This window comes from Hemitrygon akajei, chromosome 8 (genome assembly GCF_048418815.1).
Source record: "Hemitrygon akajei chromosome 8, sHemAka1.3, whole genome shotgun sequence".
NCBI classification, from domain to species: Eukaryota; Metazoa; Chordata; class Chondrichthyes; order Myliobatiformes; family Dasyatidae; genus Hemitrygon; species Hemitrygon akajei.
This window is the reverse complement of record NC_133131.1, coordinates 71,868,233-71,889,873: the sequence shown is the minus strand read 5'-3', so window position 1 is coordinate 71,889,873 and position 21,641 is coordinate 71,868,233. Positions and strand designations below refer to the sequence as shown.

The following is a 21,641-nucleotide window of genomic DNA, read 5'->3' as shown; positions in this document are numbered from 1 at the left end:
CTGGTTATCTGGAGAAGACAAATATCAGAGTTGTATTCATACTTTGACCATATAATGAACATTTGGACCAGTGATGACTCAGCTTCTCATCTGAAGGAAGAGCAAGGCCACACCCTGCTGTCTGACCATCAAAGACTTTTTCATAGGGTGAAACTGACTAATACCAGAGGTGTAGGAAGGAAAGTATAGGTCAGAGGAGGTTTTCTTAAAATATAAACACAGGGTTGTGGGTGTGTGAAAAGGGCTGGATTGATCTTAGTTAAAAGGTCAGCACAATATAGTGGGTCGAAAGGTCGGTACTGTTCTATGTTCTAAAGACCCCGAACAGTTCCGGATTCGTCCAAATCCCAAACTGTGTATCAAAGCTAACTGGCCCACTGCTCTCTCTACTGTCCTGTGTCTATTCCAAAGAAGTCTCCACAATTCGGCATTAATTCACAGTAATCTCACTCTTATCTCTTGACCAATGTGTCCATTCCAAACTGGCACCTTGGTGCCCGTTCCATTTGGAAACAGGCCTTCAGGCCTAGCTGCAGACCAGGCAGCATCTATAGAAAAGAGTAAACAGTCGATGTTTTGGCTTCAGACCCTTCATGCAGTCCTGATGAAACATCGACTGTTTAGCCTTTTCCATAGATGCTGCCTGACCTGCTGGATTTCTCTAGCATTTTACGTGTGTTGCTTGGATTTCCAGCATCTGAAGATTTTCTCATCTTCAGCCTATCATTCTGCTTTGCTCCAAAGAGAAAAGGCCCTAGCTAATCCTGCATTAACCCTGTGCTCTTTCTTCAAGTTCTACCTTACAAAGTGAACCACTTCACACTTCTCCAGATTGAAGTCCCTCTGCCTCTTCTCAGCCCAGCTCTGCATCCTGGCAATGTTCTAAGTAATTTTATTACCAGAGAGTGTGTATGCCATTATATACCTCAGATTAATTTTCTTGTGGGTGTTCACAGTAGAACAAAGAAACACAATAGAACCAATGAGAAAGTACAGATAAACAAAGACTTGACAAATAAGCAATGTGCAAGTACAAAGAAAAACAAATAATAATAGATAAGTAATACTGAGAACATGAATTGTAGAGCCCCTGAAAGGGAGTGTGTAGGCTGTGGAATTAGTTAGGTGGGTGAAATTATCGTTCCCCCCCCCCCCCCCCAGTTCAAGAGCCTGATGGTAGAATGGTTATAACTGTTCCTGAACCTGGTGGTGAGAGTCCTGAGGCTCCCGTACCTCCTTTCCAGTGATAAAAGTGAGAGGAGAGCATGGACTGGATGCTGCTGTTTTGTGGCAGTGCCTCTAATCGCTTTGTAACCTATGACAAAGTTTTACACTAGCCACGACACTACCAACCTTAGGGAGAGAATGGAGCAATGGGGCAGTCCTTGATTCTCGTTATAGAAATGGAATGCAAGAATTAATCCCTCAGCTAATGGCATTCAGAACCTCTCAGTTAATTGGTGAGCTGCTTAAAGAATGGAAACAAATCAGGAAAATAGCCGGGATTCCCTTCATTTATTTGGGACACTATGCCACTTAACTGGGGCAGGAGACTGTTACCGAACAGGCGTCAGTTGTATGCACTTGCGTGACCGTTGGATACTACAATCCGCTTAGGGTGAACAGCTTTTAAAATAGTGTCACTTATGTGTGCTAATGTTCAAAAGCAGTGATTTGTGTTGCCAACAGTAGATGACAGATAAGCAGTAAGACAACTCAGAACTGGTTTACTCACCACCGTTTCAAGCATTCAGGCTCAGAAATGCCGAAAATGGCCGGGAGTGAAAATGAAATGATTTCACTACTTCAACAAGTTGGGAACTATGAAGAATTTGAAGGGATTGACAGTCACGTTGAATGTTACAATGAAAATGAATATTTGTAGGATGTAGTTATTGATAGCATTGTAAGAAGGCTACATCATCTACACTTGGTAACCGCGCTGATTTTGTTCATTAACAGAGAAGACAGCAGAGTACTCTGGATAAATTCCTCTGTTGATAACTATGAGGAACAAATGCACACAGTTTATAGCATTGTAGTAGTATTATTAGTGTTCTAATTTGTTCTGTATTTCATTTAAATACATAATTTATTACTCTTGTTTGTTGTTTTTTTAAAAAACCTTTTTAACTATTTCCATGAAACTTTGACGAATTGGAGCTGCTGCTTAATCGGGTCACAATGTACTGGTTCCAATGAACCAGAATCCACTGTATTTATACTTGCAAGTCAAATGCTAGGGGAAGTTCCAGCGTCAGGATCTAGAAAGAACAAACTTGGAAACTGTGAGCCACTAATGAGTCATTTACAAAGGGCTATGCTGAGTGCACACATCTGAAACTCTAAATGACCCCTGGGAGACCATCTACCTCTTTCCTATTGCCCTTTCTGAATGACACATTATAGGGCAGACTCTAGCTAACGATACATTACATTACAATAAATGACATTATTAGGCAAGCCCTCCTTATGTCCCCTGGGTGACAGTCCCTGCCTCTTTCCTATTAGTTATTCTATAAGTCACAAGAAACTTCTCATTTCCTGTGAAATTTGCCACATCTTTTTTTCACTATTATTATCTTACTTATTTCACTAAATTGTTATGACTCACGTATGACGAAAATCAGTCATCACCGGAACAAGCAGCACCCTTCATAGCCCTCACGCACGATCACGTTACACGTTACACTTTGCACCAAGCCTATACTGACATGGTCACTGTGCTGCCATGTTTTCAGAAGACCACAAGTACAGGCCCAGAGCCATCAAACGCTCCGCAAATGTTAATCCTACCATTCTTGACAGCCTCCTCTGCACCCTCTCCAATCCCAGCACGTCTTCTCTTAGATAAAGACCACAAAGCTGCTCACACTACTCCAAGTGCCGGCTGACAAATGCCTGATAAAGCCTCAGCATTACATCCTTGCATTTTTATTCTGGTCCTCGTGAAATGAAGACTAACATTGTATTTGCCGTACTTACCACTGACTCAAACTGCAAGCTAACCATCAGGAAATTCTTCACAAGGATTCCCAGTCCCTTTGCAGTTCAGATTTTTAAACTTCTCTCCCCATTTAGAAAATAGACTACGTTAGATGGAATAAAGGCAAAGTGCTTGACCATACATTACCTGACACTGTATTCCTTAACGCTACCTGCCCCTCCACCTAACTTGGTATCGTCTGCAAACTTGGCCACAAAGCCATCAATTCTGTTGTCCAGATCACGGACAACCTAAAAAGAAGCGGCCCCAACACCCAACACTCAAAACCAAAAATGTTTAGCTGTGGCAAAGTTTGTCAGACCACACTTGGAGTACTGCGTTCAGTTCTGGTTGCCTCATTATAGGAAGGATATGGAAACTTTAGAGAGGGTACAGAGATTTATCAGGATGCTGCCTGGATTGGAGAGCACATCCTATGCTTTCGAACAGATAGCACAGGATGAGACTTTGGGGTGAAAGAGGATGAGAGGTGACTTGATAGAGGTGAATGAGATGCTATGAGACATGGATCAAGTGAAAAGCCAGTGTCTTTCCCCAGGCTGGAAATGGCTAATACCAGGGGACATAATATTCAGGTGATTGGAGAGGGGGATGTCAGTCAACTTGTTTTTTTTAAAAAAACAGAGTGGTGGGTGTGTTGAACATACTGCCTGGGGTAGTGCTGGAGGCAGATACATTGAGCGGTGGGGTTTGAGAAACTCTTAGAAAGACACATGGATGATAGAAAAATGGAGAGTGGTATAGGAGGGAAGGGTTGAAATAGTTCAAAAAGGTCCCCACAACATTGTAGGCTGAATGTCCTGTACCGTGCTATATCAGGTTAAACCCCTTGTCTAAACCGATGCTGAAAATCAAATGCCCCTGCCTTGACAGCCTATGACAAAACACGTGGAAATCCCCCAGAATCCCTCCTGTGCTGTTCTGCTCCGGAAAAGCCAGGCACAGTTTTGCAAAGCCTGTGGAAACAAGCTCCATAAATCTGCTCACAGGCCCCTCCTTCCCCCCCCACCCCCCCCCCCCCCCCAGTAACAGTGTGGCAAGTGGGAGATGTGGCATCAACCAAACCACCAGGAAAAATGCCGGAATCCGAAATCAGCCCTGGTATCGCAGATAAAGTCAGCAATAGAGTCAAAGTTATGCAGTGGGAATCAGGCCTTCAGCCCAATGATAGTGCCCTCCTGGGCTAGCCCTATTCACCTGTGCTGGCCTATGCCTCGCTGACCTTTAACTTGTAAATTTTGTAAGTGTCTGTCGTCCTTCTTTACACCCATCACTAACACCCTGGCACAGAAAAGCCTACAAAAAAGTAGTGGATACAGCCCAGGCCATCATGGGTAAAGCTCTCCCCGCCACTGAGCACATCTACATGAAGCATTGTTGCAGGAAAGTAGCGTCCATCATCAAGGACACCCAGGACATGCTCTCTTCTCACTGCTGTCATCAAGGAGGAGGTTCAGGAGCCTTAGGGTCCACACCACCAGGTTCAGGAACAGTTATCACCCCTCAACCATCTGGCTCCACTTCACTCACCTCAACACTGAACTGATCCCACAACCTAGGGATTCACTTACATTATTTACTTCTTATTATTTTGTATTTGCACATTGATTGTTTGCCAGTCTTTGTGCACAGTTTTTGATTGGTTTTGTTGTGTTTCTTTGTATTTACTATGAATGCCTGCAAGAAAACGAATCAGGCTTGCGTATGGAGACATACAGTACGTACTTTTATAATAAATTCTTTCAACTTTGAACCCTCTGTGTGGCAATGTTGCTGCTCAGATCCCCTTAAAATCACCCCTCCTCTCTGTTTAAACCCATGCCTGCCAGCTTTGGAATACCTTATGCTGGGGGGACTGGCCTGTGACCTTCCACCTAATCTTTGCTTCTCACGATTCCATATACTTCCGTAAGGTCAGCCCTCAGCCTTCTTTGCTCCTGTGAAACCAGTCCAGTCACTCCTTATATCTCAAGCCCTCCATTCCTGACAACATCCGTGTGGATCTTCCATGCCTGTATTCCTAGCTTAATGCCATCCTTCCTAGAGCTAGGCGACCAGGACCGCACACAGTACTCTGAGCACAATCTCAACAAGGTCTTGCCTTATGCTATTGTCACACCACATCCCACCTTAGAGCATTGTTCTCTGAATTAGACCACAAGACATAGGAGCAGAATTAGGCCACTCGACCCATCGAGTCTGCTCCCCCATTCCATCGTGGCTGATTTATCATCCCTCTCAACCCCATTCTCCTTCCTTCTCCCTGTAACCTCTGATGCCATGACTCATCAATAACCTATTAGCCTCAGCTTTAAGTATGCCCAATGAGTTGGCTTCCAAAGCCCTCGATAACGATGAATTCTATAAATACACTATCATCCAGCTGAAGAAATTCCTTCTCATCTCTATTCTAAATTGACGCCCCTCTGTTCTGAGGCTGCATCATCTAGTGTTAGAGTCCCGCACTATAGGAAATACCTTCTCCATATCCACTTTTTCTAGACCCCATCATTCTAATCTCCAGCGAGTACAGACCCAGAGACTTCATATAACAGCCTTTCAGTTCATTAATTATTTTTGTGAACTTCCTTTGAATTCCCCCTGACGTCAGCACATCCCTTCTAAGATGAGAGGCCCAACACCGCTCACAAAACTCCGAGAGGCCTCACCACTGCATTTTAAAGCCTCAACATTACAGCTATGCATTTATATTTAGGGCCTCTCGAAGTGAACTCAAACATCGCATTTGCTTTCCTCACCAGCGACTCAACCGGCAAATTAACCTCAAAGAAGCCTGCACGAGAACACCCATGTACCTTTGCACCTAAGATCTTTGAATTTTCTCTCCAATTAGAAAATAGACTACACTTTAATTTCTTTTACCAAAATACATGACCATACACTTCCTGGTACTGTATTCTCCTAATCTTCTACAGCCTTCCTGCTCCCTCAGCACTACCTATCCACCTATCTTTGTATCATCCAGAACTTTGGCCACTAAGCCATCACTTCTGTTGTTTGAATCGTTGACTTATAACGCAAGAAGAAGCAGTCCCAACATAGACCCCAATGGAACACCACTAGACACTGGCAGACAACCAGAAAATGCTCCCTTTATTCCCACCCTTGCCTCCTGCCGATCAGCCAATGCTCTATCAGTGCTAGTGTCTTTTCTGTAATACCATGGGCTCTTATCTCGTTAAACAACCTGATGTGTGGCACCTTGTCAAGGGGCTTCTGAAAATCCAAGTACACTAAATCCACCGACTCTCTTTTGTCCATCCTGCTTGATATTTCTTCAAAAGTCTAACAGATTTCTCAGGCAGGACTTTTCCATGCTGACTTTGGGCTGTTTTATCATGTGCCTCCTAATACCCCAAAACCTCCTCTAGAACAATCAACTTCATCATCTTCCCTTCATTGAGGTAATGGGGTCAGACTAGCTGGACTAAAATTTCCTTTAATCTACCCCTCTACCTTCTTGAATAGCGGAGTGACATTTGCAAGTTTCCATTCCTCCATTCCTTGTGTTGGCGTGTGGCCTAGTGGGTAAGGCATCAGACTAGTAACCTGAAGGTCACTGGTTCGAGCCTCAGCTGAGGCAGCATGTTTGTGTCCTTGAGCAAGGCACTTAACAACACATTGCTCTGCGACATCACCGGTGCCAAGCTGCATGGGTCCTAGTGCCCTTCCCTTGGACAACATCGGTGGCGTGGAGAGGGGAAGGCCTGCAGCTTGGGCAACTGCCAGTCTCCCATACAACCCTGTCCAGGCCTGCGCCCTGGAAACTCCAGGCGCAGATCCATGGTCTCTCGAGACCGATGGATGCCACCACCATTCCTCCAGAACTATGCCAGAATCTATTGATCCTTAAAAGATCATTACTGTACTTCTGAAGAGAAGTACAGTCTACTCATGGATAGTCAACATGGCTTTGTGAAGGGAAGATCGTGCCTCACGAGCCTGATTGAGTTTTTTGAAGAGGTAACAAAAGAAATTGATGAGGGTAGGGCAGTGGATGTGGTCTACATGGACTTTAGCAAAGCATTTGACAAGGTCCCTCACGAGAGACTCAACCAGAAAGTCATGAGGCATGGGATAAGTGGAACCTTGCCTGTTTGGATAAAAAAATTGGCTTAAAGGAAGAAAGCAGAGGGTAGTTGTGGAAGGAAAGTATTCTGCCTGGAGGTCAGTGACTAGTGGAATGCCACAGGGATCTGTCCTGGGACCCCTGCTATTTGTGATTTTTATAAATGACCTGGATGTAGAGGTGGAATGATGGGCGAGTAAGTTTGCGGATGACACGAAGATTGGAGGACTTGTGGGTGGAGCTGTAGGTTGTCGAAGGTTACAAGAGGATATAGACAGGCTGCAGAGTTGGGCAGAAAAATGGCAGATGGATTTCAATCCAGACAAGTGTGAGGTGATGCATTTTGGAAGGACAAGCCAGAAGACTGAGTACAGGATTAATGGTCAATTACTTAAAAGTGTGGATAAACAAAAGGACCTTGGGTTCAAATCCATACATCCCTCAAGGTCGCTGCACAGGTTGATAGGGTAGTTAAGAAGGCCTATGGGATGCTAGGCTTCATGAACAGGGGGATTAAGTTCAAGGGTAGAGAGGTCATGTTGCAACTCTACAAATCTCTGGTGAGACTGCACTTAGAGTATTGTGTTCAATTCTGGTCACCTCATTATAGGAAGGATGTGGAAGCTATGGAGAGGGTGCAGAGGAGATTTACCAGAATGTTGCCTGGTTTGGAGAACAAGTCGTATGAAGCAAGGTTAACAGAGCTGGGACTTTTCTCTTTGGAGCGTAGAAGAATGAGAGGGGATTTGATAGATGTCTACAAGATTATGAGAGGCATAGATAGGGTGGATAGTCAGGACCTGCTTCCCAGGACATCAATAGTAAACACAAGAGGGCATATGTACAAAATTAAGGGAGGGAAGTTTAGGGGAGACATCAGGGCAAGTTTTTTTTTAAAATAAAACACAGACGGTTGTGGGTGCCTGGAATGACTTGCCAGGGATGGTGGTGGAGGCTAAAACATTAGGGGTATTTAAGAGCCTCTTGGACAGGCACATGGATGAAAGAAAAATGTAGGGTTATGGGTTAGTGTTGGTTTAGTTTTTTTAAATTAAGGATTATATGGGTCAGCACAACATGGAGGGCTGAAGGGTCTGTACTGTGCTGTAGTGTTCTATGATCTCTTGAGACACCTCGTTCAGAACCCTGTGGTTCACCATCCAGTCCAGGCGACTTATCTATGCTCACACCTTTCAGATTCCTAAGCACCTTCTGCCTGGGATCTTCACAGTTGGCCAGAACTTCACTCACTTCTCTCACCCCCCCCCCCCCCCGCCCCCACCACCACGAACCTTTTGAAATTCTGGCATACTGCTGGTGTCTTCCATAGTGAAGACCAAGTCAAAATACTTATTCAGTTTTTCTGCCATTTTCTTGTCCCCCATTACTACCTCTCCAGCATAATTTTCGATGGTCTGAAATCCACTCTCACCTCTCTTTTATACTTTATGGATCTGATATTCTTTTTAATATCAATGGCTACCTTCCTTTCATATTCCATCTTTACCTTCCTTATGACTTATTTAGATGCCTTCTACTGGTTTTTAAAAAGCTTCCAATCCTCTAACGTCCCACTAATTTTTGCTCTATTAAATGCCGTCTTTGGTTTTCATGTTGGCTTTGACTTCTTCAGTCAGCAACGGTTGTGTCATCCTGCCTTTAGAATGCTTCTTGTTCTTTGGAATGTTAAGGGTGAGAGGTGAAGAGTTTGAGAGGAACTTGAGGACAAACTTCAGGAGAGAGCTGTGGGAGTGTGCAACGAGCTGCCGGTAACTGTTGCATGCGAGCTCGATTACAATGTTTAAGAGAAGTATATGGGCGGCAAGGGAATGGAGGGCACTGGTCTGGGTGCAGGTCTAACTAGGCAGTTTAAATCATTTAGCACAGACTAGATGGGCTGAAGGGCCAGTTTCCATGTACTTTTCTATGACAAGCTCTCTAATCCAGGCGCATCATGGTATAAATCTCCTCTTCACCCTCTCTAATGCTACCACCTCATTCCTATAATGAGGCGACCAGAACTGAATGCAATACTCTTGAGTGTGATCTAACCAAAGTCTTATAGAGCTGCAGCATTACCTCTGAGCTCCTGAACTCTATTCCCCCGCCTAATGAAGGCCAACACACCATTACACCTTCTCAACAAGCCTATCAAGCTGTGTGGCAACTTTGAGGGATCTGTGGATGTGGATGTCAAGGTCCCAGAGTTCCTCCACGCTGCTAAGAATCCTGCCATTAACCACATAATTCTTCCCTCCTATATAAATGCCCCTAATGTATCTGCCTCCATCATCACCCCAGTAGTGTTCCATGCACCCACCACTCTCTAAAAAAAAACTTACCTCTGTCACACCCCCCCCTTATACTTTCCTCGAATCACCTGGAAGTTACACCCCCAGATGCCTTTAACATTATTGATTGCCAAGAGTCCACTCACCTCCGGTTCAACAAATTCATACAAATATTCTGAATCTGGGAGTAACCCAAGCATGGAGAGAACATGGGAGAGGCTTCTGCTGGGCTGAAAGAGTTAAGTTGGTGAGTAAGGTTTCAGTGGTTGGGAGCATATGGAGAAGCTAACGCTGTTTCCCTGAGAGATTCTAAGGCTAAGGGGAAATTTTACGGCAGCATGCCGAGCTCCGAAGGGTTCTGGTGGTGAAGCTGTTGGGAGGAGAGACGGAAATCTGCAGTTCCTGGAATCTGGAACAACACTGTCGCAGCATCTGTAGGGGGAAAGGAATTGTTGACACTTCATGTCAAAGCCTTGCATCAGAACTGAGGGGGGACAACACAGAACACAGAGCAGCATGATGCAGGAGCAGCCCCCTTTGGGCCCACAACGCTGTTCAAGGCTCGAAGTAAATCTATGATCACAGTACGTATGTCGCCGTACACTACCTCGAGATTCATTTCCTTGCAGGCATATCGGTTTGCTTCTGCCAAACTAATTAAACTAGTAATTAACTAATCTCTTCTGCCTACACAATGTCCACATTGCTCCATTCTCTGCATATTGATGTAACTATCTAAGAGCGCTGATGTATTTATCTCCACTGCCACCCCAGGCAGGACATTCCATGCACCCACTTGCCCCTCAGTCTGTGAGCTTACCTCCCTCAACTGCAACACATGCCCTCCAGCAAGAGATATTTTAACCCATGGGTAAAAGATAGCAGATCCCTGCTCTAGATATGTCTCTCATAATCTTACAAATGTAGAACACTGTGCTGTACAGGCCCTTCAGTCCACAATGTTGTGCTAACCTTTTGACCTACTCAAGGATCAATCCAACCCTTCTCTCCCACATAACCCTCCATTTGTCTATCATTCATGTGCCTGTCCAGGAGTTCCTTAACTGCCCCTAACGTATCTGCCTTTACCACCATACCTGACAGGGTGGTCCATGCACCCACCACTCTGTGTAAAAAAAGCTTATCTCTGAGACCCCCACTATACCTTCCTCCAGTCTCCTTAAAGCTATGAACCATGGAAAACTGCCAGGTGTGGTGGGGAGTGGGTGATTGGTGGACCAAGCACCTATGGAGGGGAATTGATGGAAGGAAAGTGGAATCCTGATCAAGTGTTTTGGCCTAAAGTGGTGATAGTTTACCCCCCCCCCCCCCTGTCCATAAATGCTGTCTGTGTTGCTCAGGATTTCCAGCACCCCTGGTATTTAGACTTTATCTTGAAACAGATTTAGGAGAAAATTTGGCAAGCGAGTAAAGGAGACTGTGTGTGGAGCGGGATAAGGAATGGACTACTGAAGGCTAGCACACAATGGATGTAATGGCTGCTTCTACACCTTGCCCCGCCTCTTTAGCCCAACGCCACCGAGTGCCCGCCTCTTTAGCCCAGCTCCTAATTCACCAGTGGTTTATTTCAGGATTGGCCTCCACCTCTCATCCCATTGATTTCACACATCTACTTCTGATGAATGGAAGGATTTGCATTTCCACTGCATGTCTCACCCAGCGAGACAGAGCAAGTGGCTTCACTCCCATTCTTCCTGTATTTCACGGTTATCTGGAGAAGATGAATATCAGTTGTATTGGACACACATACCTTGACAATAAAATGAACCTTTGATGTTCAAAAAGCAACTGTTATTTTTGAACATCCGAGGCGCCAAGCGGGCCTGTTCTGTGCTGTGTCTCAAATAAAATTAAGATACAATAAGCCACAAGGATGTAGACGATTAATTTGTCAGGTTCTTTGGGACTGTAGGGTTGATATGGCAGGTGCCTAGTTTGGATGGAAAAAAAAAAGGTGGTGTAGCAGTTAGTGTGAGAGTTCAGAGTTCAACTCCAGTGTCTTCTGTAAGGAGCATTTGTACAGCCTCCCTGTGCGATGTGTGCGTTTACTCCGGGTGCTCCAGTTTCCTCCCACAGACCAAAGGTGTACTGTTTGGTAGGTTAATTGGTCATTGTAAGCTGTTCGGTGATCAGACTGGGATCAGTAAGTGGTTGGTGGGTGGTTGTCCGGTGATCAGACTGGGGATCAGTAAGTAGTTGGTTGTTCGGTGATCAGACTGGGATCAGTAAGTGGTTGGTGGTTGGTTGTTCGGTGATCAGACTGGGATCAGTAAGTAGTTGGTGGGTGGTTGTTCGGTGATCAGACTGGGGATCAGTAAGTGGTTGGTGGTTGGTTGTTCGGTGATCAGACTGGGGATCAGTAAGTGGTTGGTGGGTCGTTGTTCGGTGATCAGACTGGGATCAGTAAGTGGTTGGTGGGTGGTTGTTCGGTGATCAGACTGGGATCAGTAAGTGGTTGGTGGGTGGTTGTTCTGGGATCAGACTGGTGTCAGTAAGTGGTTGGTGGGTGGTGGTTCTGGGATCAGACTGGGGATCAGTAAGTGGTTGGTGGGTGGTTGTTCTGGGATCAGACTGGGATCAGTAAGTGGTTGGTGGGTGGTGGTTCTGGGATCAGACTGGGGATCAGTAAGTGGTTGGTGGGTGGTTGTTCTGGGATCAGTAAGTGGTTGGTGGGTGGTGGTTCTGGGATCAGACTGGGGATCAGTAAGTGGTTGGTGGGTGGTTGTTCTGGGATCAGACTGGGGATCAGTAAGTGGTTGGTGGGTGGTTGTTCTGGGATCAGACTGGGGATCAGTAAGTGGTTGGTGGGTGGTTGTTCGGTGATCAGACTGGGGATCAGTAAGTGGTTGGTGGGTGGTTGTTCGGTGATCAGACTGGGATCAGTAAGTGGTTGGTGGGTGGTTGTTCGGTGATCAGACTGGGGATCAGTAAGTAGTTGGTGGGTGGTTGTTCGGTGATCAGACTGGTGTCAGTAAGTGGTTGGTGGGTGGTGGTTCTGGGATCAGACTGGGATCAGACTGGGATCAGTAAGTGGTTGGTGGGTGGTTGTTCGGTGATCAGACTGGTGTCAGTAAGTAGTTGGTGGGTGGTTGTTCGGTGATCAGACTGGGATCAGTAAGTGGTTGGTGGGTGGTTGTTCGGTGATCAGACTGGGATCAGTAAGTGGTTGGTGGGTGGTTGTTCTGGGATCAGACTGGTGTCAGTAAGTGGTTGGTGGGTGGTGGTTCTGGGATCAGACTGGTGTCAGTAAGTGGTTGGTGGGTGGTTGTTCGGTGATCAGACTGGGATCAGTAAGTGGTTGGTGGGTGGTGGTTCTGGGATCAGACTGGTGTCAGTAAGTGGTTGGTGGGTGGTTGTTCGGTGATCAGACTGGGATCAGTAAGTAGTTGGTGGGTGGTTGTTCGGTGATCAGACTGGGATCAGTAAGTGGTTGGTGGGTGGTTGTTCGGTGATCAGACTGGGATCAGTAAGTGGTTGGTGGGTGGTTGTTCTGGGATCAGACTGGTGTCAGTAAGTGGTTGGTGGGTGGTTGTTCGGTGATCAGACTGGGATCAGTAAGTGGTTGGTGGGTGGTGGTTCTGGGATCAGACTGGTGTCAGTAAGTGGTTGGTGGGTGGTTGTTCGGTGATCAGACTGGGATCAGTAAGTGGTTGGTGGGTGGTGGTTCTGGGATCAGACTGGTGTCAGTAAGTGGTTGGTGGGTGGTGGTTCTGGGATCAGACTGGTGTCAGTAAGTGGTTGGTGGGTGGTTGTTCGGTGATCAGACTGGGATCAGTAAGTGGTTGGTGGGTGGTGGTTCTGGGATCAGACTGGTGTCAGTAAGTGGTTGGTGGGTGGTTGTTCGGTGATCAGACTGGGATCAGTAAGTGGTTGGTGGGTGGTTGTTCGGTGATCAGACTGGGATCAGTAAGTAGTTGGTGGGTGGTTGTTCGGTGATCAGACTGGGATCAGTAAGTAGTTGGTGGGTGGTTGTTCGGTGATCAGACTGGGATCAGTAAGTGGTTGGTGGGTGGTGCTACTCAAAGGGCAGAAGGGTGTGTTTCGCACAGTATCTCTAAATAAAACAAATAAGCTGGAATGTGGGGCAATGCTCCGTACATATCAGTGTGAAAATTGCCAGGTAATCTTTGCAGGAGAAAAAGATTCCACTGCGTCAACGATAATTTCCCAGCTTCTCTTAGGAGGAAAACCAGCATGACGTCTTTCTGCAAGGGCGCACGTTGGAGCTTTGGTACAGAGAGTCATCCGGGGACAGGAGAGCAACACTCCTGAGTACCGGAATGAGACGGAGGGAGTGTGGGTAACAGGCTGTTAGATCAGGAATGGGGAAAACACAACTCTTCAAACTCAACAAGAGAGACAGTCACAGAAGCTGCAGTACAGAAAAGGCCTTTCAGTCCATCAGATACATGCCGAATGATTATTCCACCCTGTCTGCACCCAGACCACAACCCTGCATACCCCTCCCACCCATGGACCTATCCAAATTTTTCTTAAATATTGAAATCACAGCCGCATCCCACTTCTGTCGGCAGTTCAGTTCACACTCAGACCAGCTCCGAGTGAAGAAACTCTCCCCTTATGTTCACCTTAAATATTTCACTTTTCACCCTTAACCCATGATCTCGTCTCACCCAACCTCAGTGGAAAGAGTCCGCTTGCATCCAATTGAGGTGCGACACCGTTGTACCTTAATCACAAAGCCGATTGTTCGAGACCACGTCAAAAAGCCAGTTGAACAGACTCTGCCCAAGAGAATCTCCTCTCCCAGCCTTTGGTGAAGAGCGCTCTAGACTCCCGCTATCCAATCCGTACCTTGCCCGTGACCGCTGTCCCACCAAACTCGATGGAGTGACTCGGAGCCTGGCTGTGCTGGCGGTTCTGCTGCTGGGGTGATGCGTGGGGGAGTGAGGAGTGAAGTCTCATTACAACATCCTCTTGTTTTTAGTTTCACTCAGTTTCCTTTCCTGGTAGCCAAGCAGCAAGGGGAAGTTACAGGGGGTGGTCCATTTCAGTCGCTGCAGTGACACAGCAGCACAGCTGATGGCTCTGTGTACTCCTCGCTGAGCTTGAAGTTTGCAGAGATACATGGCATGAGATCTGGCCCCTTGAGCAAGTATAATTTTTTTGCTGTATATGTAATTGGGCTCTCTTTACCTAGTTTTAGGACTTATGTGAAGATCTGATCACATTTTAGATCATATTTATGCAGAAATAGAGAAAATTCTACAGGGCCCACAAACTTTTTTTAGCACCGCTGTACAATAGACCACAAGATGTGGGAGTAGCATTAGGCCATTCAGCCCATCAAGTCTGCTCCACCATTCCATCATGGCTGATTTATTATCCCTCTCAAGTCCATTCTCCTGCTTTCTCAATCTTTGATAGCCTGATCAATCAAGAACCTATCTATCTCCTCTTTAAAAATCCACAATGACTCGGCCTCCACAGCCGTCTCTGACAATGGATTCCACAGCTTCACCACCCTCTGGCTAAAGAGATTCCTCCTCATCTCTCTTCTAAAGGGAGATCTCTCTATTCTGAGGCTGTGTCCTCTGGTCCTAGACACCCTCACTCTCAGAAACATCCTCTCCACATTCCTTCTATTTAGGCCTTTCAGTATTTGACACATTCCAGTGAGAAAGCCCATCATTTTTCTAACCTCCGAGTACAGGCCCAGAGCCATCACTGCCGTGATGCTTGGTTTAAAGAATTTACACTTGTTGCATTCTGCTCTGAGCCCATAATCTTCTAATCTTTTTACCACTGCCTAGAGATTTTAGAGATGATCCATGTTACTTGGTAACAGGTAACACCGGATGCCTGGGCAGCCTTGCAGAACCTGTTCCGTAGATGCTACTCCAAAAATAAGCCAATTATAATGATAAAGCCCTTTGAGAGTGTTTACGGTGAAAAACCACTTCTGACTCTTCTTCCATCTCCATCTGGAGGTAGGCCCTAGTTAATTCCATGTTGCTGAAGTGTTTCTCTCCTTTTACCCCTTCTCTTTTCACCAACCATCACATTCCTCCAGTCCTCCTACTTCTTCCTTTTCTCCCAGGGTCCACTCTCTTCTCCTATTGGATTCCTTCTTCCTCAGCCCTTTACTTCTTCCACATATCACCGCCCAGCTTCTCACTTCACTCCCCTCTCCCACCCACTCACCTGACTGCTCAACTATCAGCTGCCAGCTTGTACTCCTTCCCCCTTCCCTGACCCTTTTCTCTGGCACCACCTCCATCCCTTTCCAATGCTGATGAAGAGACTCAGACAGAAACATTGGCTGTTTGTACCTTTTCAGAGTTGCTTCCTGACCTGCTGAGTTCCTCCAGCATGTGCGTGGGTGTGTCCTCTGTTTGTATATTTCCATGTGCTGTACTGCTTCAACAGAACAACAATTTTCATGACATCTGTCAATGGCAGTAACCCTCATCCTGAATTCCCAGGTGCCCATGGACAATAATGGTGGACGTTCCGATTCCCCAGGTCTCCATGGACGATAACAGTGGATGTTCTGATTCCCCAGGTGCCCATGGACAATAATGGTGGACGTTCCGATTCCCCAGGTCTCCATGGGCGATAACGGTGGACATTCCGATTCACCAGGTGTCCATTGATGACGGGTTTGTACATTTTGCTCATTTTTTGAGCCAGTGTGTCCATACCAACAACTATTTTATGATTCCTCTTCAAAAACCACGACCATGATTGTCGCCATTTGGGAGTTGGTTGAAGAGATGAAGAGTACATGCCAGCAGCTTTGAAGAGAGGAACTTCAACGAGAAGTGAATTGAGCCAAATGAGGAAGCTCGGGCAGTACGTTCTTGGTTTTCAGGGCTGTGGAGAGTGCAACTATTATTAACAATGTTACTTACAGACAAATGTGAAGAGCCAGTGTTAGAGGTGACATACGCATCACAGAAACTGCTGAGTTCCTTTCTTGTTATTTTAATTTGTCACATAAAGTTCTATGAATAGATGTGCTGTTTTTTTAAATTTAAAGATTTAGAGATACAGCACAGTAAGAGAGCCATCCGGCCCAATCAGCTCACATTGCCCTTTTAGAGTCATAGGAAAGTACAGCACAGAAACAGGTCTTTAGGCTGTGTCGAGCCATTTCAACTGGCCTCTCCCATTGACCTGTGCCCAGACCCTCGCCCTCCATATGCCTACCATCCGTGTACCTACCAAAACTTGTCCTAGATGTTGAAATAGAGCTCACATAAACCAGTTGGCACTGGCAGCTCATTCCACACTCTGAGCGAAGAAATTTCCCCCCATATTCCCCTTAAAAACTTTTAACCTTTAACCCTTAAACAATGACTTTTAGTTGTAGTCCTACCCAAGCTCAGTGGAAAAAGCCTGTTTGCATTTACCCTTTCTATGCCCCTCATAATTCTGCACACCTACATTAAATCTCCTCTCAGTCTAATCTATGTTCCAAGGGAATGAAGCCCTAACCTATTCAATCTTCCCTTATGACTCAGGTCCTCCAGACCTGGCAAAGTCCTTGTTAATTTTCTCTGCACTCTTTCAATCTTATTTACAATTTTCCTGTAGGTAGGGGACCAAAACGGCACACAATACTCCAAATTAGGCCTCACAGTCTCTTTTACAAATTCAACATAACATCCCATCTCCTGTACTCAATACTTTGATTTAAGAAGGCCAATGTGCCAAAAGCTTTCTTTATGCCCCAATCTTCCTATGACACTGCTTCTAATGAATTATGGACCTGTATTCCCAGATCCCTTTGTTCTACAGCACTGTTCGGTGCCAACCACTTATTGTGCAAGATGTACCCTGTGTGGTCCTACCAAAGTGCAAAACCTCACACTTGGCTGCATTAAATTCCATGTCATTTTTCAGCCCTTTTTCTGGCTGGTCCAGATCTCGCTGCAAGCACTGATGGGCTTCCTCACTAACCACTACACTCCCAACAGTAATCCCTGCAGCCACCAGTCAGAGAGGCAACCCACAAATCTAACATCTAATCCAATTTACTACCTCATCCTGAATGCTGAGGAACTGAATCTACTTACTCAACCTCCCACACAGGACCTTGTCAAACACCTTACTGAAGTCCATGTAGGCAACATCCACTGCCTTGCCTTCATCAACTTTCCTGAAAAACTCTAAGATTGGTTGGACATGACCCACCACACACAAAGCTGCCGTTGTGTGAATGAAGTCACTGGTGCAAAGTACTAGCAGATACAAAGCAGCTTCTTTACTTGATAAAACAAGGTACAGCAGGCATGGTACGGAGACACTTTTGATGGAAAGGTCTGCTGGCCCAACGTGGGGCTTGATATTTTATGTGCCGAACGTCAAAGGACCATTCCATATTTACAACGTATGGACAATGCTTTCTTTGAAACTGCACATACAGTTCTGGCCTCCCAATTCACACCCATACCACAGACATCCAAATGAATTTTACTCAGCACTGTCAGGACTGGGATTCACAGCTTCTAGGACTCCATTGTTCAGACCTGCACTCAGGCACTCACAATTTACACTCAGACCTGAAGACTGGTGGCCAAAGTCATTTGTCAAATGTAAATGTGCTGAAACTATAAAAATTTTTTATTTTTTTTTTATTTTTTTTTAAACTCGCTGTAGCAAAGCAACACTGACCATCCCTCATCAGTCCCTGTCTGATACTCAGACCTGGTCCCTTGGAGCATCTCCAAGAAATTTCCCACCATTGACGTCAGGCTCACCAGCCTATAGTTTCAAGGTTTATTTTTAGAGCAGAACATTAGCTATCCTGCAATCCTCCAGCACCTCACCTATCACAAAGGATGATTTAAATAACTCTGCTAGGGCCCCAACAATTTCTGCACTTGCCTCCCACAGGGTCTGAAGGAACACCTCGTCAGGCCCTGGGGATTTACCCACCCTAATTTTCCACAAAACAGCAAACACCACCTCCTCTGTAATCTGTATAGGGTCCATGAAGTTCATTGCCTCACTTCTATAGACTGTGTCCGTCTCGTGAGTGAATACCTACAGAAACCTACCAAATGGCAAAAACTACAGTGTTGAAAGGACTGGAAAAGATGGATACAGAGAGGATATTTCTAGTGGTGGGGGTGTCTGGAACTAGTGGGCACAGCCTCAAAATTGAGGGTCGACCCTTTAAGATCAGAGTTAAGGAGGAATTTCTTTTAGCCAGAGAGTAGTGAATCTGCGGAATGCTCTGCCACAGATTGCGATGGAGGCCAAGTCCGTGGGTATATTTAAAGCAAAAGTTGATTGGTCAGGGCATCAAAGGTAATGGTGAGATAGCAGGTGTATGGGGTTGAGTGGGTTCTGAGATCAGACATGGAATGGCCCAATTCTGCTTCTGACTTATGGTCTAAACACAGATGCCAAAAAAAAAAAAATAAAAAAATTCCAAGATCTCCTCCATCTGTAATCCAGACTGATTACCATTCTGGTCTTCCAGAGGACCAATTCTGCCCCTTCTATCCATTTGCTCTTAACCCATCTGTGGAATCCCCTAGGATTCTCCTTCACCTTGCCTGCTAGAGAAACCTCATGCCTTCCTTTAGCCATCCTGATTTCTTTCTCATGTGTTTTCTTGCGTTCCTTGTACTCCATAAGCACCTCATTCGTTCCTACCCATGTGACCAATCCATACAGCTTCAGACTGAGTGAAGGACCCGGCGCACCCGGAGGAACTTCACGCAGTCGTGGGGAGAACGTAAATAAACTCCTTACCGACAGCAGTAGGAATTGATCCCCCATCTCCCTGTGAGAAATCTAAAATAAAAGTTGATCATGCTAGGGTAATGTTGGAGAAATACTGGTGGTACTGGCTGAGAGGGGTATGAAGGCATATTAATCATGGCTCATCATTTCATTTAGAGATTCAGCACAGTGACAGGCACAATGAGCCCCCACTGCCCAATTACAGCCATGTGACTAATTAACCTAATAACCGGTACGGCTTTGGACTGTGGGAGGAAACTGGAGCACCCAGAGGAAACCCACACAGACACAGGGAGAACGCGCAGTCTTGTTACAGATAGTGACGGGAGTTGAACCAGAGTAGTTGGTACTGTAATAGTGTAACGCTAACCGGGCTGCCTCCAGGGAAATGAAAGGGAATGTAGACTCCAGAAACCATTTCCATTATCCAAGGCTGATCAAAGTAGAGGAAATAGCAAGAGGTTTAGAGGGATGTTGTCACCTAGGGAGAGGCAAGTAACGAACCACTGCTGGAGAGAGTGGGAGCAGCGGAACTACTAATGGCATTGGTCTAGACGACTCCTGAGTTGACAAGGTATAGAAGATGGGACCAGTACAGATGGCTGCATGTTGGTTGGTAGTGGTGCGATTCAGGGACACTAGCACATTACTCTGTTCTGTGCAATGTCTCCACATCCATTGCGACTGTTACAGATTGGGGCACTCCAGAGGCTGGAGTTCAATTCCAGTGCCATTCCCCAAGGAGTCTCTGTACATGGGATGCGTGTGTTTCCTCTGGGATCTCCAGTTAGCTCCCACAGTCCAAAGACGTGCAGGTCAGTAGGTTAATCGGTCACTGTAAATTGTCCCGCGATTGGCCGAGGGTTGCTGAGAGCACAGCTCGAAGGGCCAGAAGGGCCTGCTCCACAGTGTATCCACAAAGAAATAAAATATGTGGGTCGGGGATTGATATTGTCGCTGCTTTCTTCTACAGGGAGGGGTAGAGGATTTAATGCTATTGTTGCTGTTTTTTCTGCGGGGAAGAGGTTAGTGTTTTTTTGGAGTCAGTGAATTTTGTTTCTTTTCTTTTTCATGCTGGGGATGGGAGGGGTGGGATTTAGTGGCTTTTTATCAGTTCCCATGGTCTGTCTATATTCCCTGGCTATCTGGAGAAGACGAATATCAGAGTTGTATTCTATGTGCATACTTTGACAATAAACTGAACCTTTGAACATTTGATCTAAACCCCTCAATCTCACCTCATTCTCTATGCTCCAGGGGCTAATGTCCTAACCTATTCAATCTTTCCCTGTAACTCAGGTCCTCTAGTCCCAGCAACATCCTTGTAAATTATTTTCCACACTCTTTCAATCTTATTAATATCATTTTTGTGGGTAGCTGACCAGAACTACACACAATACTCCAAATTAGGCCTTACCAAAGTCTTATGCAACCTTAACATAACATCCCAAATCCTGGATTCAATACTTTGGTGAATTAATACCAATGTTTCAACAAAAAAAACCTAACTTACTTATGACCGCTTCAAACTTTGTCTTTAAATCCTGGTGGGATAATATGTCCACTTCACTCTTAGAGGATTACCTGCAATGCCAGAGATGATCTTTCAGCCATTGAGACACGTATCAGGGAAGCAGGCCTTTTAGCCCATCAAGTGCATGCTTGCAGATATATACAACATTATTCCCGAGATTAATGCTCCCTATCCCAGGCCCAGCATATTGATGCAATCACAACGGAGGCATAATATTAGCTATAGTGCTATAGACAACCCCCCACCCCAGAAGGTTTCATGTTTTATTGTTTTACAGCATTGAATCACAATGGATTTAATGTGATTCTTTTAATACTGATCAACAGAAAAGGACTCTTTCATGTCAAAGTGAACACAAATTTCTACAAATTGGTCTACATTTACTAAACACAAAATAATTGATTGCATAATTACTCACCCTCTTCAAGTCTTTATTTAGCAGATGTCCCTTTGTCAGCAATTACAGCCTTGAGCCTGTGTGGATTGGTCTCCATTTGCTTTGCACATCAGGCCACTGCAATCTTTTTCCCCCATTCTTCTTTACAAAATTGTCAAGCTCTGTCAGATTGCATAGGGATCATGAGTGTACGGCCCTTTTCAAGTATCCTCAATTGGATTGAGGTCTAGACTCTGACTTAGCCTCTCCAGGGCAATAAATTTTGTCGTTTTTTAGCCAATTCTGTGTGGCTTCAGATTTATACTGCAGGTCATTTTCTTGTTAGTAAACCAATCTTCTTCTAAGTCACAGTTCTCTTGCAGACTGCATCAGGTTTTCCTCCAGGATTTCCCTGTATTTTGCTGCATTCATTTTACCCTCTACCTTCACAAGCCTTCCAGGGGCTGCTGCAGTGAAGCATCCCCACAGCCTGATGCAGCCATCACTATGCTTCACAGCAGAGACAGTGTTTTTGATGATGTGCAGGGTTTGGCTTACACCAAACATAGTGTTTAGTCTGATGGCTAAAAAACTCAATTTTG

The 21,641-nt window shown here is 45.5% G+C and overlaps 1 protein-coding gene across 2 annotated transcripts in view; it reads right to left on the bottom strand.

Annotated features, from left to right (window-relative positions):
* Positions 1-14,357, bottom strand: part of LOC140731979 (leukocyte surface antigen CD53-like) — a 44,146-nt gene extending 29,789 nt beyond the window's left edge. Inside the window, exon 1 of one of the 2 annotated variants that reach the window (XM_073054027.1) lies at positions 14,225-14,357. The gene's annotated coding sequence lies outside the window, so the exon portion shown is untranslated. Of the gene's footprint in view, positions 1-14,099 lie in introns of both variants that reach the window. The other variant, XM_073054028.1, reaches the window with a different exon arrangement.
* Between the last annotated feature and the right edge of the window lie 7,284 nt (positions 14,358-21,641).